The sequence below is a fragment of the Coenobita brevimanus genome, chromosome 103 (genome assembly GCF_032717465.1).
Source record: "Coenobita brevimanus isolate Jiangsu-jjx chromosome 103, ASM3271746v2, whole genome shotgun sequence".
NCBI lineage: Eukaryota > Metazoa > Arthropoda > Malacostraca > Decapoda > Coenobitidae > Coenobita > Coenobita brevimanus.
Window position 1 is genome coordinate 5055590 of NC_137056.1, and position 18140 is coordinate 5073729.

At 44.6% G+C, this 18140-nt stretch overlaps 1 protein-coding gene and 1 non-coding gene across 3 annotated transcripts in view; one reads left to right on the plus strand and one right to left on the minus strand.

Moving 5' to 3' along the window:
- Window positions 1-18140, plus strand: part of eIF3f1 (eukaryotic translation initiation factor 3 subunit f1) — a 48493-nt gene that overhangs the window by 13114 nt on the left and 17239 nt on the right. The gene's annotated exons all lie outside the window — the stretch shown is intronic.
- On the minus strand, window positions 8916-9034 carry LOC145415846 (5S ribosomal RNA). The gene has a single exon (XR_013900152.1). It is a non-coding gene; the product is annotated as a 5S ribosomal RNA (ribosomal RNA).

Genomic DNA, 18140 nt, shown 5'->3' on the forward strand with positions numbered 1-18140 from the left:
ACCTTCCTCACCCAATTATCATCCCCCATCCTCTCCACATGTCCAGACCATCTCAATCTACCTATCCTCATCACAACACCAATACACTCCAGTCCCATCCTACCTCTCAACTCTTCCATCGTGAACATATATACAGTAAAAGTCCAATTCTTCGGCATCCAATTCCCCGGCAAATCTGACATTTCGGCAGTTTTGAGAAATAGTCCCATTTACGAAAATCTCTGATTGTTTGGCAGATTTTCTGATTTTTTTCGTCCCCTCTACTGCTAGGGACTTCTTCCAGCAGTAGCAGACTCCAATCAACCCTTTCTGTTGTACATATGTAAATAAGGAACCTACTATAAGTTTAGGTAAGTGCATGAGAACTTGTAGGCCTACTGTATCATTACATTTATATACAGTATGTTCACTAATTTCTTTATTTTTCATATTCATGTATAGTACTGTATTCATTACAGTATTGTAAAGTATCAAACAGTATACAGTACTCTCGCCAAACACATTTGTAATGATATGAGTAGTGATGATAATGTTCACCGAAACATATAAGGTACTGAGTGGGTAGGGTTTTTGATAATTCGGCAATATTGATATTTCGGCACTTGCCTGGTCCCATAGATGCCGAAAAATAGGACTTCTACTGTATATATATATATATTGACTCTCATCTTAAATGTCAGGACCAACTGCCTAGCCCCGGGCTTCTACGCTCCTCATGGGGCAATGTAAGATTGGATGATGGATGGATGGTTATATATATATATATATATATACAGTAATCACTCCAATATCCGGATCAATAGAGCCATCGGTAGGTTCGGATATTGGTTTTGTCCGGATATTGGGCCCCAGCTTATGGACTTGTACTTACGGACCCTAACACAGAGAAACACCTATACAACTCCCTCCGGACATGCATAGCACGTATTTAACACCCAAATCACACCAATAAGGCACATAAATGACTGAAATAAATGCAATAGACACATAAAATGTGGGTTTAGAAGTATGTTCATACATTAATAAACATTCTGGTACTTATGGACTCTAACCGAACCTAACCTAACCGAACCTAACCGAACTCTGAAAAACACATTCCTACTGCACATGCATGAGGTAAGTTTAGTATGGAAAGAAGTACAGTATGACACTTTCTGGTAAGTATAGTATGGGAAAAAATACAATATGAAACATTCTGGTAAATATAGTATGGAAAATAGTACAACATGAAACATTTTGGCTACTTACAGCAAGTCCCTGGCCACCTCGATGAATAACCGCCTCCTCTCGGACTCTGACAGTAAGAACGATTTCCTGAAGCACTTGCACTACACTCTTCCTGAAGTCTTGCACTGAACTTAGTCACTAACACACAGAAGTCCGTTCTTTTCACAGTGTTCACTTTAGTCCAAATAATGTTCCATTAAATTTAAGTGTTGCACATTAACTTTTCCCAAGTTTTTAAGTTTCCAAAGCCAAAACAAAGAAGGTTAGTTACGTTAAATTTCTTTTCTACTTAGTCTTTTCTCCCAACTTGAAAACCTTAACACAACACACCGTTTTTTCACTGCACAACACTCAAAATTCCCGTGTGGTCTAGTGGAGAAGTTCTTGCTGTTTATTCACTGTCAGAGCCCGAGAGTATCACTGGCAGGCGTCCAAGGGGTGCATCGGTGGGTAGTGGTGATGGCGTACCGACTACAGAAGACTCTGAAGACAGCCGCAAACTCACGTCGAGCGGTGACTCCACTGTAGCTGATGTGCTGGGCTGTGGCTCGGAGCATGAGGGCCTGTCTTGGGGAGGCAACGGAGTGGAACCAGGGCTTGGCACAGCGGGGGTCACGGGCCTGAAAAAACTGTCAATCGTTGACTGACGCAAGGACCGACGATTCTGGCGATTGATGATGCGCTGCCGGAAAGCACGCACTTCCTCCACGAGTCCCAAGGGCCCCATCTCCCTGTCGCAGTCCGGGTGTTCCAGGTAGTCTAGGACGAACTCTAGATGTTCCCGGAGTGCGCTCAGCTTGGGGATGGCTGGAGTAGTGTCCTGCTGGGCGGAGTCTGCATCATCATCACCTTCGTCGTCAGAATCTTCAAGTTCGGGACTGACACCAGCAACCGAAGACGCGATCTCGATATCAGACAACGTCTGATACCCAGGATCGCCCTCGTCGTCGTCCAACCACTCACGAACATCGTCCACATCAACATCGTCGCCGTGCGTACGTAGCCGTGCATGGAAGTCATCCACGTCAAACCCTAGGAAATCGTACTCCACATCTGTTCCGAGAAGCAGAGCGAGACCAACCATTTTCAAGAGTTTTCACAGGGACTTCCTTCCATGCACTAGCCCAGTTGTACAGCGCAGACTTGATGTTGTAGCGGCGAAGGTTTTCCAAAGTCCGCTTGCCTCGAGTGTCACGTCCTTCCCTGCGCTCGTCCTCGTCCTCGAGAACCACCATCACCTCGTCCAGGAACTTCCGACGGTACAGGCGCTTTGTTGCCACGATCACTCCTTGGTCCATTGGTTGAATGAGAGCAGTCGTATTAGGTGGCAGAAACATGCACCTAATACGGCCATTCTCAGCAACCAAGTCCTTGTCGCACGGGTGGGCAGGTGCATTGTCGAGGAGAAGGAGAGCCTTTACCTGGTCGCGAGGAATTCCCAGTGTCTTCGTCTGGTAATGTATGACCTCCTTGACGAAGTGATGGTGAAACCAGTCTTTGAAAATCACAGCTGTGAACCATGCTTTCAAAGAATGGTACCATACGACAGGAAGGACATCCATCACCCCACGAAGGCACCGAGGCTGCTTTGCACGGCCAACAATAACGGGCTTAAGCCGGTGCATGCCGTTAGCATTGGCACAACACAAAGCAGATATCCGTTCCTTAGAAAGCTTGCGGCCAGGTACACGCTTCTCCGTCTCATCGGCGAGAGTGTTCGTTGGCACCGAGCGATAGAATAGGCCAGTTTCGTCAGCGTTATAGACTTGACCGAGAGTGAGGCCCTCCCTGTCGATCAAGCCTTTCACCTTGTGCCGAAACTCGTCCACTCCATCCTCGTTAGCGTCCAATGCTTCGCCATGTGCTTTACGGTTAGTAAGGCCATGTCGCAACTTGAACGCGAAGAGCCAACCCTCGGATGCCTTGAAGTCTAGGGCGTCGTGAAGCCTTGCAAACTTCTCAGCAGCAGCCTTCAGCTCCGTTCCACGTACCATCACACCAGCTGCACGTTGCTGTCGATACCAAATCAACGTGGAGCGGTCGATCTCTGCATACTTGGGAGTAAACATAACCTTCCTCTCCACGTTGCGTTTGCTTCTCGACGAGAAGTCAGCCGTGTACTGCATGAGCTTGTCTCGGGAACGCTTGATATCAAACAAAGTCGACCGGGCCAGGTTGAACTCGCGGAGAATGCGAGAGGAAGACCAACCCGCATCAACCTTCTCCAATATCTCCCGTTTCTTCTCCAGAGTCAACACCACTCTCTTCCTTTTCTCAGGAGGCGGGGCCATCATCACACACACTAAGAGTAGGGCAGAGAGCAGCAGGAGGCCTTGCAGCAAGTACGGCACCACCACAAAAGCGAGCACGTGGGCAGCCATGACGAAGAGCGTAGGTCTTGTCGCGGTGAGAGACAGGCGGGAAGTGGGGAGGATGCAGCGGCGCTCTATCGGACGTCGGAGGAATGACGAACCAAAACAATGCTCTCACGCGGCGCGCGGCAAGTTCAAATTACGGACGGCAAAAAATCGATTTTTTTTCCAATTTTTTTGGATTTTCGGACCATTTTGGGAATGTTTGATCCCAGGACGATAAGGTTCGGTTAGTGGGGATGTTCGGTTATTGGGCGTCCGGATATTAGAGGGATTACTGTATATATATATATATATATATATATAATGTACAGTAATCCGTCCAATATCCAATGTAATAGAGCCATAGGCAGGTCCAGATAGTGGTCCTGTCCAGATATTGGGCCCCAGCTTATGGACTTGTACTTATGGACCCTAACTCAGAAAAACACCTATACAACTCCCTCTGGACATGCATTGCACCTATTTAAGACCCAAATCACAACAATAAGGGACATAAAAGACTGAAATAAATGCAAAAGAACCATAAAATGAGGTTTTAGAGGTGAGTTTATACAATGTTAAACATTCTGGGTACTTACAAGTCCCTTGCTCCTGGACTGGTTTGAACCACCAGTTTGCAGTCCACAGTTAATCCTCTGCACTCTAAATTCTACTTTCTTAACACTGCACAACACTGTAAATTCCTGTGTGTTCTGGTGGCGAGGTATTGCAGTTTATTCACTGTTTATTCACAAAAAACAAGCATCTGTGGCTTGCACTGCTATGAGCATCTGCTCTCGATCGGAGTTAGACTGTGACTGTTGATGTTGGCGGGGTAACAGAGTTGCCAGATCGCAACGGCCACATTACCAATTTCCTCAACTTTCATTACCAAATTTAACTTTTCATTACCAAATTCGTAAAGCTAGCATTTATTCTTCACTAATTATATATACAAGTGGAAATACATGTAATCACTCTCCTTATAATTAACACCATGTTGATTATTTTCATACAGTGCTCGTCAGAAGTATGGGGCGCCCTGCGTCCCTCCTGAGAAACAAACCTTTCAACATTGAAAAAACATATAAATAATGCATTTTATTTACCTTTAGTGCTTCGTAGGGTAGCCTTTACGTTTCTTCACGGACCTGAGACATCTTGGAAATGAAAGGACGAGGCTCCTGAGGTGCTGGAGGGGTATTTTGTCCCAGGAGTCACGAATGGCGGCTTCCAGCTTAGGCAGAGAGCTCACGTCCTTCCCTTGGAGACTCTTCTTTACGAGGTACCAGAGGTTTTCAATCGGGTTGAGGTCTGGGCTATTTCCTGGCCAGTCTGTCATGAATGATACCTCGCAGTCACGAAGTAAATTGGTGACCGATTTGGCCTTGTGAGCAGGTGCACTGTCCTGCTGAAACACTCGTGCACCTGTTAGCTCGAAGGAGTCTGGTAAATGATCACACAGAAGCTCCAGGTAAACATCCTGATTCACTCTGAGCTTCTTGGGAAGTACAACAAGCTTCCCCAAACCCTTCCCTGAGAAACAACCCCATACCATGAGTGAATCAGGATGTTTAACTGTGCTTTCTACATACCGTGGGTCAAGTGGGTCACTACCTTTGCATGCTCCTCTGTTACAGGTAACACTAAATGTTGCCTCATCAGACCACAACACTGACAACCATTGCTCCTCACCCCAATTTAGATATTTATTAGCAAAGGCAAGCCTACGAATTCTCTGGCTGCTAGAGAGAAGAGGCTTTTTCACAGGCCTGTGACTTGTGTAACCAAGCTCATGCACCCTACGAGACACTGTTCTCACTGACACCTCACCAAACACTTCCGGGTTGCTCTCCTTAATTTTCCTTGCACTCACACAAAGATTAAACTCCACTGCACGTTTTAAAACATTAACAGACCTTGGGGAAGTTTTCCTAGGCCTACCAGACCTCGGTTTCTTTGTGGGAACTTCGCCACTGTTTTCCTCCCAAAACCGCGCACACCAACGACGCACTGTCGATCGTGCCACACCAACCAATTCACTAATTTCCTTTGTGTGGTGGCCTGCCTCCTTTAGAGCAATGATCTGGGATATGATTTCACTCGATAGTTCACGGGTAGGTGCCATAACAAAGTTTTGAAGGCCAAAACACTGCGGGACACTCGGTAAAAAATGGCGCAATTTGAGAGGGACACTCGGTGGAGTTCCTCTCTCTCAGGCAGCCCGTGGGCGACTGAGGCGGGAACCAACCAGCGCGTCAGAAGGCCTCAGGCTACCGTGACGTCATGCTCGGAGCTCAAACTTATGGCTCAATTCTTACCCCCAAAAATGGGTGATTCTTTTTGGGCCATAAGTATTGCGCGCCCGGCGGACAACGCTGAATACTTCTGACGAGCACTGTACTATGCAGGGTAGCAGATTAATCAGAGAGAGCAAACAATCCACCATCTCCATCCTGTGTATCCTCATACATGCGAAAAATCCATTTGGTAATGCATTATTCTGATTCATTACCAAACGAATTTTTCATTACCAAATTGGCCCACACTTGGTAATGAAAAATACCAAATGGCAACCCTGACAGGGGAAGGGGGAGGGGGAGGAAGGAAGGAGTGAAGGGACCATGGTGTAACAGCTGCTTGGTGCCAGGCGGGAATTTCAAATTACGGGAGGGAAAAAAGTCAGATTTTTTCCGAATTTTTTGCGTTTTTTGGCCCATTTTGGGAATATTGGATCCCAGGACGATTATGTCCGGTTAGTGGGGATGTTCAGATATTGGTCGTTCGGATATTAGGGGGATTACTGTATATAAATATGTGTATATATATATATATATATATATATATATATATATATATATATATATGTATTTATATATTTATATATATATATATATATATATATATATATATTTATATATATATATATATATATATATATATATATATATCTATCTATCTATCTATTGCCAGACGCCTCAATCCCGTTTGGGGTGGCCACAAACAAATCGCCTCCAAGTCGCCCTGTCCCCCGCCAGTTCACTACCCTGCTACCAACTCACTCCCTCCTCTCTCATATACCTCTCCACCCCATCCCTCCATCTCATCCTCGGTCTCCCCCTCCCTCTTCCACCCTCCACCTCACTCACATACACTCTCTTCGTCAGTCTTTCACCCTCCATCCTCTCCACATGGCCAAACCACCTCAGTGTGTTCCTCACAACGCTTCCTATCACATCCACATCATTATATTATATATATATATTTATATATATATATATATATATATATATATATATATATATATATATATATACATATGCACACTCAGTCCTCGTAAACCGCAGCAATTTGGGTCTGGACCACTGCCGTGGATTACAAATTCCGCGGTTTATAAATGATAACTCTTATGTGAAAAATTAATTAGTGTCTGGACTTTGGGCAACCACCCCCCAAAGCACCCTACCTACACCTATCTAGGCACCATCAAACACAAACATACAAATTTAGGAATATTCAGTGCATGTATTTAATAGAAATAAGGAAGGTTAAGGGATCTCACCCTAATCCTATGATGATATTGCTTAAGTGAATGAAGTGGGTTGGTGTTGGGAAGAACTTAGAACCTCTCAGCAGGAGGTGGGGATGCTCCCTCATGCTGTTCTCCTTTCTCCAGCTCCTCAGCCTCCCTCAGGAAGCCCTCAGAGTTTGCCTGGTTTTGTTTTGGTTTCTTCCTGGTTGTGTAGACCGTCCTTATGGTCGACTCGTTCCTCCCATATTCTTTCGCCAGGCATGCAAACTTCTCTCCCTTCTCAACACGACAAATGAGCTCCAAATGTTGACTGTACGACAATGGCTGCTGCTTCTTGATGCCACAGGGCTTAGCGCTTCTTTGGGGGTTCGGGAGGGGCCATGGAAGGTAGGAGGTCGGGGGAAAGTGCACAAAAATAGGCAGGTAGCCCTCGTACCACACGGTGATGCTCTGTACTGTGCTGGTTGGCGGGCAGAACAACAACAACATGGCGACATTAGTATGCACACTTGCCACCAGGGACAGGTTGTGATTGGTTGTTGGGTCGCGGTTATCAAATTGAATGCCGCGGTTTACGATTCTTCTCAGAAAAGGCCCACTTCGGTGCCTAGATCCGCGATTTTCATGACTTAACAGCGGTTTAAGGGTGCTGGCAGTCTGACAGCCACTTTGCCGCGGATTACGAATCCTTGGTTTATAAACACGTGGTTTACGAGGATTGAGTGTATATATATATATATATATATATATATATATATACATATATATTTATACTGTATATATATATATATATATATATATATATATATATATATGTTACAGGGAATTTTTGTAACCGGTGATTTCATGAAATCCATAGCGAATTTGTGAAATGAGTTTAAATTGGGATGGGTTAATTAAGGTTAGGTTAATTTAGGCTGTGGTTAGGTTAGGCTGGGATATTCAAGGTTAGGTTAGGCTAGGTTAGTTAGGTTAGGTCAGGCTAGGTTAAGGTTAAGTAAGGTTAATTTAGATGAATGCTAAGTTATGTTAAGCATTCATTTAAATTAACCTCAAGTAACCTAACCAACCTTGCCTAACCTAACCTAAACTTAACCTTGATTATCACAGCCTAAATTAGCCTAACATTAATTAACCCCAATTTAAACTCATTTCACAAATTCCCTGGGGAGTTCATGAAATTGCTGGTTATACAAATTCCGTGTAATATACTGTATATATATATATATATGTATGTATCATCATCATCATCGTCATCATCAGCCATTTGAGTATCCACTGCAGGACCGGCCTATCCCTACCGAAGTGGGGACGATACAGCCAATGTATCTTTACCAAGTGGCGTAGGCTGTCTGGTAGAGATTGTGTGTAGGGTGTGAAGTGCTTGTAAGTGTAATTATGGTGTTGGAATGGCTTTGGATGTGTGCGTAGTCTGTGAACCAAGTGTAATCGGCTCACGCAAACCGACTGGGTGCAAGCATACTGTTATAGTAAGCAACACTGGTTCAACCACAGCACCCCATGTGTCTGCCAAGCAATACGTGGCCAGGAGAACACTCCCAAAGTTTTTAACCCTGGCGGGACGCGAACCCTCGCTCTCCAGTGTATAAAAACGTACACTTTACCACTGTACCACAGAGGCTCCATATACTGTGTATATATATATATATACTGTATATCATTCATTCATTGCCAGACGCCATGTATCCCAAATGGGGTGTCCAAGGGCTTAGAGTTAATTGTTTTATAGGGAGGGACACTAATCCTCCACCAACCCCACTTGACACGTAGGGAGAACGTTATGCCAACAGCATCTGGTGTTCCCAGGCGGTCACCCATCCAAGTACTAACCAGACCCAACGTTGCTTAACTTCGCTGATCGGACGGGAAGCGGTGTACTCAACGTGGTATGGCCGTATATATATATATATATATATATATATATCTATATATATATATAAATATATATATATATCTGTCTATATATATATATATCTATCTCTCTATATATATATATATATATATATATATATATATATATATCTATATATATATATATATATATATATAATCTGTCTATATATCTATATATATATATATATATATATATATATATATATATATATATATATATATATATATTATCTATATATATATATATATATATATATATATATATATATATATATATATATATATATATATATATATATATATATATATATATATACACATCCATCCATCCATCCATCCAATCCTACATTGCCCCATGAGGAGCGTATGAGCCCGGGGCTAGGCAGTTGGTCCCGACATTTAAGATGAGAGTGACGAGCCTCACTCATCCCTGAGTGGTATTACATGAGCAGTCAACCCCAACCATCCCTTGGATATAAACCTTCACTGGCTCAATCCGATTGGAGCGCAATAACTACCCACTAAAACCACCAGGCGCCAAAATCTGGTTATATGGTTACCACCCAGCGTAGTAAATGCTTTCCTGGTGTACAGGAAGCCATTTGGTTTGTCACTCAGTGTAGAGTCACCCACAGGCTGAAGGAAGAGGAAAGAATGAAGGAAAGAAAGACAGAAGAGGGAGTGTAAAGTCACCCATAGGCAGAAGGACAAGGAAAGAATGAAGGAAAGAAAGAAGAGAATGGAAGGAAAGAAGGATTGAGAGGAAAGGGCAGACACCCAAGAACAGCACTACATCGAGTGAGTGGATGGTGAGCGCCCCCACCTACCACATATATATACTGTATATATATATATATATATATATATAGATATATAGATATATATATCATCAGCCGTGTGAGTATCCGCTTCAGGATTGGCCTATACCGACCGAAGTGGGGACGATACAGCCTATGTATCTCTATGAAGTGGCTTAGGCTGTCTTTAAGAGATTGTATGTAGGGTGAGAAGTGCTTGTAAGTGTGATTGTAATGTTGGAGTGGCATTTGATGTGTATGTAGTCTGTGAACCAAGTGTAATCGGCCCCCGCACGCTAACTGGGTGCAAACATACTTTATAGTATTCGACACCAGTTCAACCACAGCACCCAATATATCTCCGTCAAAGCAGTACGTGGCTGGGTGAATACTCGTAGAGTTTATTACCCTGGCGGTGCGCGAACCCTGGTTCTCCCATGTACGAGAACGCACACTCTACCACTGTACCACAGAGGCTCCATATCTACTGTGTGTGTATATATATATATATATATATACAGTAATCACTCCAATATCCGGATCAATAGAGCCATCGGTAGGTTCGGATATTGGTTTTGTCCGGATATTGGGCCCCAGCTTATGGACTTGTACTTACGGACCCTAACACAGAGAAACACCTATACAACTCCCTCCGGACATGCATAGCACCTATTTAACACCCAAATCACACCAATAAGGCACATAAATGACTGAAATAAATGCAATAGACACATAAAATGTGGGTTTAGAAGTATGTTCTTACATTAATAAACATTCTGGTACTTATGGACTCTAACCGAACCTAACCTAACCGAACCTAACCGAACTCTGAAAAACACATTCCTACTGCACATGCATGAGGTAAGTTTAGTATGGAAAGAAGTACAGTATGACACTTTCTGGTAAGTATAGTATGGGAAAAAATACAATATGAAACATTCTGGTAAATATAGTATGGAAAATAGTACAACATGAAACATTTTGGCTACTTACAGCAAGTCCCTGGCCACCTCGATGAATAACCGCCTCCTCTCGGACTCTGACAGTAAGAACGATTTCCTGAAGCACTTGCACTACACTCTTCCTGAAGTCTTGCACTGAACTTAGTCACTAACACACAGAAGTCCGTTCTTTTCACAGTGTTCACTTTAGTCCAAATAATGTTCCATTAAATTTAAGTGTTGCACATTAACTTTTCCCAAGTTTTTTAAGTTTCCAAAGCCAAAACAAAGAAGGTTAGTTACGTTAAATTTCTTTTCTACTTAGTCTTTTCTCCCAACTTGAAAACCTTAACACAACACACCGTTTTTTTCACTGCACAACACTCAAAATTCCTGTGTGGTCTAGTGGAGAAGTTCTTGCTGTTTATTCACTGTCAGAGCCCGAGAGTATCACTGGCAGGCGTCCAAGGGGTGCATCGGTGGGTAGTGGTGATGGCGTACCGACTACAGAAGACTCTGAAGACAGCCGCAAACTCACGTCGAGCGGTGACTCCACTGTAGCTGATGTGCTGGGCTGTGGCTCGGAGCATGAGGGCCTGTCTTGGGGAGGCAACGGAGTGGAACCAGGGCTTGGCACAGCGGGGGTCACGGGCCTGAAAAAACTGTCAATCGTTGACTGACGCAAGGACCGACGATTCTGGCGATTGATGATGCGCTGCCGGAAAGCACGCACTTCCTCCACGAGTCCCAAGGGCCCCATCTCCCTGTCGCAGTCCGGGTGTTCCAGGTAGTCTAGGACGAACTCTAGATGTTCTCGGAGTGCGCTCAGCTTGGGGATGGCTGGAGTAGTGTCCTGCTGGGCGGAGTCTGCATCATCATCGCCTTCGTCGTCGGAATCTTCAAGTTCGGGACTGACACCAGCAACCGAAGACGCGATCTCGATATCAGACAACGTCTGATACCCAGGATCGCCCTCGTCGTCGTCCAACCACTCACGAACATTGTCCACATCAACATCGTCGCCGTGCGTACGTAGCCGTGCATGGAAGTCATCCACGTCAAACCCTAGGAAATCGTACTCCACATCTGTTCCGAGAAGCAGACGAGACCAACCATTTTCAAGAGTTTTCACAGGGACTTCCTTCCATGCACTAGCCCAGTTGTACAGCGCAGACTTGATGTTGTAGCGGCGAAGGTTTTCCAAAGTCCGCTTGCCTCGAGTGTCACGTCCTTCCCTGCGCTCGTCCTCGTCCTCGAGAACCACCATCACCTCGTCCAGGAACTTCCGACGGTACAGGCGCTTTGTTGCCACGATCACTCCTTGGTCCATTGGTTGAATGAGAGCAGTCGTATTAGGTGGCAGAAACATGCTCCTAATACGGCCATTCTCAGCAACCAAGTCCTTGTCGCACGGGTGGGCAGGTGCATTGTCGAGGAGAAGGAGATCCTATACCTGGTCGCGAGGAATTCCCAGTGTCTTTGTCTGGTAATGTATGACCTCCTTGACGAAGTGATGGTGAAACCAGTCTTTGAAAATCACAGCTGTGAACCATGCTTTCAAAGAATGGTACCATACGACAGGAAGGACATCCATCACCCCACGAAGGCACCGAGGCTGCTTTGCACGGCCAACAATAACGGGCTTAAGCCGGTGCATGCCGTTAGCATTGGCACAACACAAAGCAGATATCCGTTCCTTAGAAAGCTTGCGGCCAGGTACACACTTCTCCGTCTCATCGGCGAGAGTGTTCGTTGGCACCGAGCGATAGAATAGGCCAGTTTCGTCAGCGTTATAGACTTGACCGAGAGTGAGGCCCTCCCTGTCGATCAAGCCTTTCACCTTGTGCCGAAACTCGTCCACTCCATCCTCGTTAGCGTCCAATGCTTCGCCATGTGCTTTACGGTTAGTAAGGCCATGTCGCAACTTGAACGCGAAGAGCCAACCCTCGGATGCCTTGAAGTCTAGGGCGTCGTGAAGCCTTGCAAACTTCTCAGCAGCAGCCTTCAGCTCCGTTCCACGTACCATCACACCAGCTGCACGTTGCTGTCGATACCAAATCAACGTGGAGCGGTCGATCTCTGCATACTTGGGGGTAAACATAACCTTCCTCTCCACGTTGCGTTTGCTTCTCGACGAGAAGTCAGCCGTGTACTGCATGAGCTTGTCTCGGGAACGCTTGATATCAAACAAAGTCGACCGGGCCAGGTTGAACTCGCGGAGAATGCGAGAGGAAGACCAACCCGCATCAACCTTCTCCAATATCTCCCGTTTCTTCTCCAGAGTCAACACCACTCTCTTCCTTTTCTCAGGAGGCGGGGCCATCATCACACACACTAAGAGTAGGGCAGAGAGCAGCAGGAGGCCTTGCAGCAAGTACGGCACCACCACAAAAGCGAGCACGTGGGCAGCCATGGCGAAGAGCGTAGGTCTTGTCGCGGTGAGAGACAGGCGGGAAGTGGGGAGGATGCAGCGGCGCTCTATCGGACGTCGGAGGAATGACGAACCAAAACAATGCTCTCACGCGGCGCGCGCGGCAAGTTCAAATTACGGACGGCAAAAAATCGATTTTTTTTTCCAATTTTTTTGGATTTCCGGACCATTTTGGGAATGTTTGATCCCAGGACGATAAGGTTCGGTTAGTGGGGATGTTCGGATATTGGGCGTCTGGATATTAGAGTGATTACTGTATATATATATATATATATATATATACATACTGTACATAGATAGATAGATAGGTAGATATATTATATAGGCTATTTATAGATAGATACATAGATATATTATATAGGCTATATATATATATATAAGTAATCTTCCCTATATCCGATGTAATACAGCCAAAGGCATGTCCGGGAAGTGGTTTTGTCCGGGTAATGGGCTCCTGCCTCCTGGACTGGTACTTATGGACCCTAGCCCAGCCTAACTTTGAAAGCCACCTAAATAACTCCCTACCGGACATGCATAGCACCTGTTTAAGACCCTATTCACACAAATAAGGGACATAAAGCATGAAATAAATGAAAAGGAACCAGAGAATGAGGTATTAAAAGTGAGTGTGTAAAATATTTAGCAGTGTACAGGGTACTTACAGCATGTCTGTGGCTGCCTCCTCTAAGGCTCAGGCAGTGATGAAAATGCTCTTGAAGCATGCATAGTAATCCAGTTTTATGCTGCACTTAATTCTTTGCACTGTGAGTTATAATTATTTAACACTGCACATTCTGTTCTTCATTAGACACTTCACCAGATCCTGTTTCAGAAATCTGCCACTAGGTTCGCTTCCGTCGCCCAGCTCTGATGCGGGGTAGGCATTGAAAAAGTAGCCAGTGCTTAATTTCTTTTTCATTTTGACACAGTAAAACACCCCAAAACATATTTTACTTGCAAAATTACTCAGGTGGCATGATATGCTACAAAGAAATTACAATATGAGAGCCTTTTGATTATATATATCATGTGTCATTTTGTAAACTCAGCTTTCGTCAGTTTACTCATCTACGTAAGCATAACATGGAGACAAAACCTTGGCAATTTTTCCAGACCCATCCATAAAGCAAGAAAACAGTGATTAAAATATTTGCCATTCGTTAATATCCACAAAAGAAAATAGATATGTAGCTGCAGAATTGGCAGCACCTTTTGATATGCTGCCCTGCCTGATGTATGACTTTTCATAACAATACAGACTGTTGGACGTCTTCATCATCTTAGTAGCCTAAGTCTAACTAAAAGAATTCTTTTAAATGATTCCCTGGCTCCATTGCACAGTTTAGTAGGTTTACACTTCAGTTCCTCGTACTCTGCCATGGTTATAGTGTTGTACATCGCTGTCGTTTGTTTGGATTAATATGGCTGATTCACCAACTAAGCAGTCGTTAAGTACATTTTTTTCAGTGGAGCAGCTTACATCTTTAAAGTATGCTAAAACACACATCAGAAGTCCTGAAGGTAATCTCTTTTAACTGACTGCACACGATTTATTCAGATACAGTGGGCTCGCCTACTGCACGAGCTCAGAGTGCGCGAATCACTTTGTGCGCGAGTGGCAAAAAATCATAACCAAAAACCTTGAATGCGCGAGTTTACCTCACAAAACGTGAGGTAGAGGCAAGGAGTGGCTCAAAAATGCCATTTTCCATTAGTACGCGTCCCCCACCCCCACACAACGCACCAATAGTGACCTAGAGGCTCGTGGGGAAGGTGCTCAAGAGGAGTCTACAGTAAGATCCTACAATAACAACTTCAACAATAACGTTTTCGGCAATAACAGTAAGTTAGAATAGATACCCAGTTTCTATAATAGTGATGGTTATTTCGCGAATACCAAGTTGTTATACTGCCAATACGTCCATAACAAAATGAGGAATGAAACAGACAAGCAAGAAGAGATGAAGGAAATTGCTGAAAATGTAAGCAGTAGCGAGGAGAAGAGGGAGGATCTTCCCCTCACCATCTCCCCTGACTCGCTTGCTGCTGTCCCCTCCTCCTCCACTGCCCCACCTGACTCACCAGCTGCCTCCCCCTCCACCTCCACAGCCCCACCTGACTCACCTGCTTCACTTGGCATACCTGCAGCCCCCACCATAATGATTGTTGCTGCATTCTGGAAGAAATGTAACATTCGACTGGCCATAAATTTCATCAAAGCCTGGAATAATACAACATTGGTAACTGTTAAACAAGCGTGGTGCGGCCGGGGTGGTAGCGGGGGCACTCTAAGTGTGTTGCCGCGCCTTGGAACCCCTGTTATTTAACCCGTGCCATCCCGGCGACGTGAATTAACGCGGCAACATTGCAAGGTCCCTAATTTGCACAATTTTCAATTTTCGCGAGTGATTTCGCGAGTGATTTTTGGCACGTATACACGGGACACCTTCCTCTATTCCTCTACGAGATGCCAAGCAGGAACAATGCCTTACACCGCATAACCTCTCACCCCCCCCCCCCTGCATGCCATTGTCTCGGAAATTCACCTGTTACCAGTGACCTGGCCAATAAAGACATTCAGGGCCAGAGTGATTCCCCAATCGATGACAATGTGGAGGACAATGTTTACATAGCATTAGAGGAAGAAATGATGATCAGGTAATGTGGGGGAAAAAAGGTCATGAATGGTGATGAGTTAGTGAGTGAAACAATGCTTATAATGCCTATATTACTGTTTGAAAACCAATATACTCTTGTACTACATATAAATTCGTACCAAGTAAATAAATAAATACTGTTTATGAGTGGATAAAATAGTTACCCTCCCATAGAACTCGTTTTCTTTGGTTCCAGCCTGTTAGAAAACCCAGTCAGGTAAGGAAGGACTTGTACCTAAATCGGGTATTTCAAACTCCAGGTGAGCGATTTCTCTATGAATTTTTGATGTTTCTCACCAAAAGCAGATGTTTGAGCCAAAAAAAAAAAAAGGTCCAAAAACGTCGGGATGGGGCGAGTTAAGTCCGGTGTTGCCTGTTGTCTACTGTTGTTAAGGTGACTGCCCATATATTTGTTACTGTCGCTATATCTGTAGTACAGTTTCTGAAAAATTTGACCTTTATTATGTCTGTAAGGGCCAAAAAATGTCCAGGTATTAGGGGGTACTGCCCATATGTTATTTTTCCCATAAGATTATGTATTCTCAGTGAGCAATTTCACACTGCAGGAGGACCAGGACCGCCCAATCTCTTGCGCACTGTGCAAGCCCACTGTATATGTAATTAGACAGCACACTATTTTAGTCCCCAAGCTAAGATTCTCTGAGAGCCTGGTTATTCTTTCTTTACAGGTACAGTATATATATGCACATGATTGAATAGGAAAAAAGATTCTTATAAATGGCAATTTTATTATAAACTTAGTATTAGGTACAGTTTCACATGTCTTTAAAACCCCGCAAAAATATTTAATTGAGGCTGAGCGATGCTAGACCACGTGACGGACCTCTGAAACAGGGTTTGGTGAAGCCTTCAATTGCGCCATGCTAGTTTCAACCAGCAGTTTGCACTCCACACTTTATCCTTCGCACTCTAAATTCTAATTTCTTAACACTGCACAACACTGTAAATTACCATGTGGTCTAGTGACAAGGTATTGCAGTTTATTCACTGTTTGTCCACAAAAACAAGCACATGTGGCATCCATTACGATTAGCATCTACTCACGATGGTAGTTAGGCGGTAACTGGGGAGGGGAGGAACACCAGGAGGCTGGTGGCCGTGCGAAACACAGCTGTTCGGTGCCGCACGCCAAGTTCAGATTACAGGTGGGAAAAAAATTGTATTTTTTGGGGGGGAGGGATTTTTTTTCGTTTTTTGGCCATTTTTGGGTTTCGAAGACCCAGGCCCGAAATGTCCGGTTAGTGGGCGTCCAGATAGTAAAGGGATTACTACTGTAAATAATGATTTGGTGTTGATTGCAGAGAACGAAAAGGAGGCGGAGGAAAGATATAGGAAGCGGAGAAATGGTATGGGGCACAAGGGCTTAAGAGTAAATGCAGATTAAACAAAAATGATGATATCTAGGTTTGGTGGCAGTATTGTCAAAGGAAAGGGAAAGTGACCATGTGCAATTTGTTACAAGGGGGTGGGAAGTAATTCCATCTTGTGTGGTGTTTGTGATAAGTGGGTGCATAAGAGATGTAGTGGTAGTACAGGTAGACTGTGAGATAATTCTGATTTCATGTGTGTGGTGTGTCCGGGAGAGCAAGTGGAGATTGTCAGGCATGAAAGGATTGAACTTGCTGGTGAGTCTCTTGAGTGTGTGGAAGTTTTTGTTATTTGGGAGACATGTCATGTGCTACAGGTGGGGCTGGAGCTAGCTGTGTGGCTAGGGTGAGGAGTGGTTGGAAGAAGTTCAGGGAGCTGTTCCCTCTCCTGACATTGAGAGGGCTTTCCCTATTTGCTAAGGAATCTTTGTATGCAGCATGTGTTAGGAATGTAATGCTATATGGTAGTGAGACCTGGGCAGAAAAGGAAGAGGCTACTCACAGGCTCAAATGTACAGAAATGACAATGATTAGGTGGATGTGCAGTGCATCCCTGAGTGCAAGGGCTGGGGGGGCTAGGTTTATGATGGAAGAGTTGAGAAGTAGGATGGGACTGGAACGTATTGGTGTTGTGATGAGGAGAGGTAGATTGAGGTGGTTGGGGCATGTGGGGAGCATGGGGGATGATAATTGGGTGCAGAAAGTGAGAAGTGTTAATAATAGGGGTGGGTTGCGAAGGGTAGACCAAAAAAAACCTGGGACGTGGTCATTAAGCGTCACCTCAGGGTTAAGGGACTGAACAGGGAGGCTGCCAGAGATCGAGGAACATGGAGAACTGCCATTAGGCGACCAAGGCCAACGCATGCAAGCATGTTGGAGCCTTCAAAAATGAAAAAGAC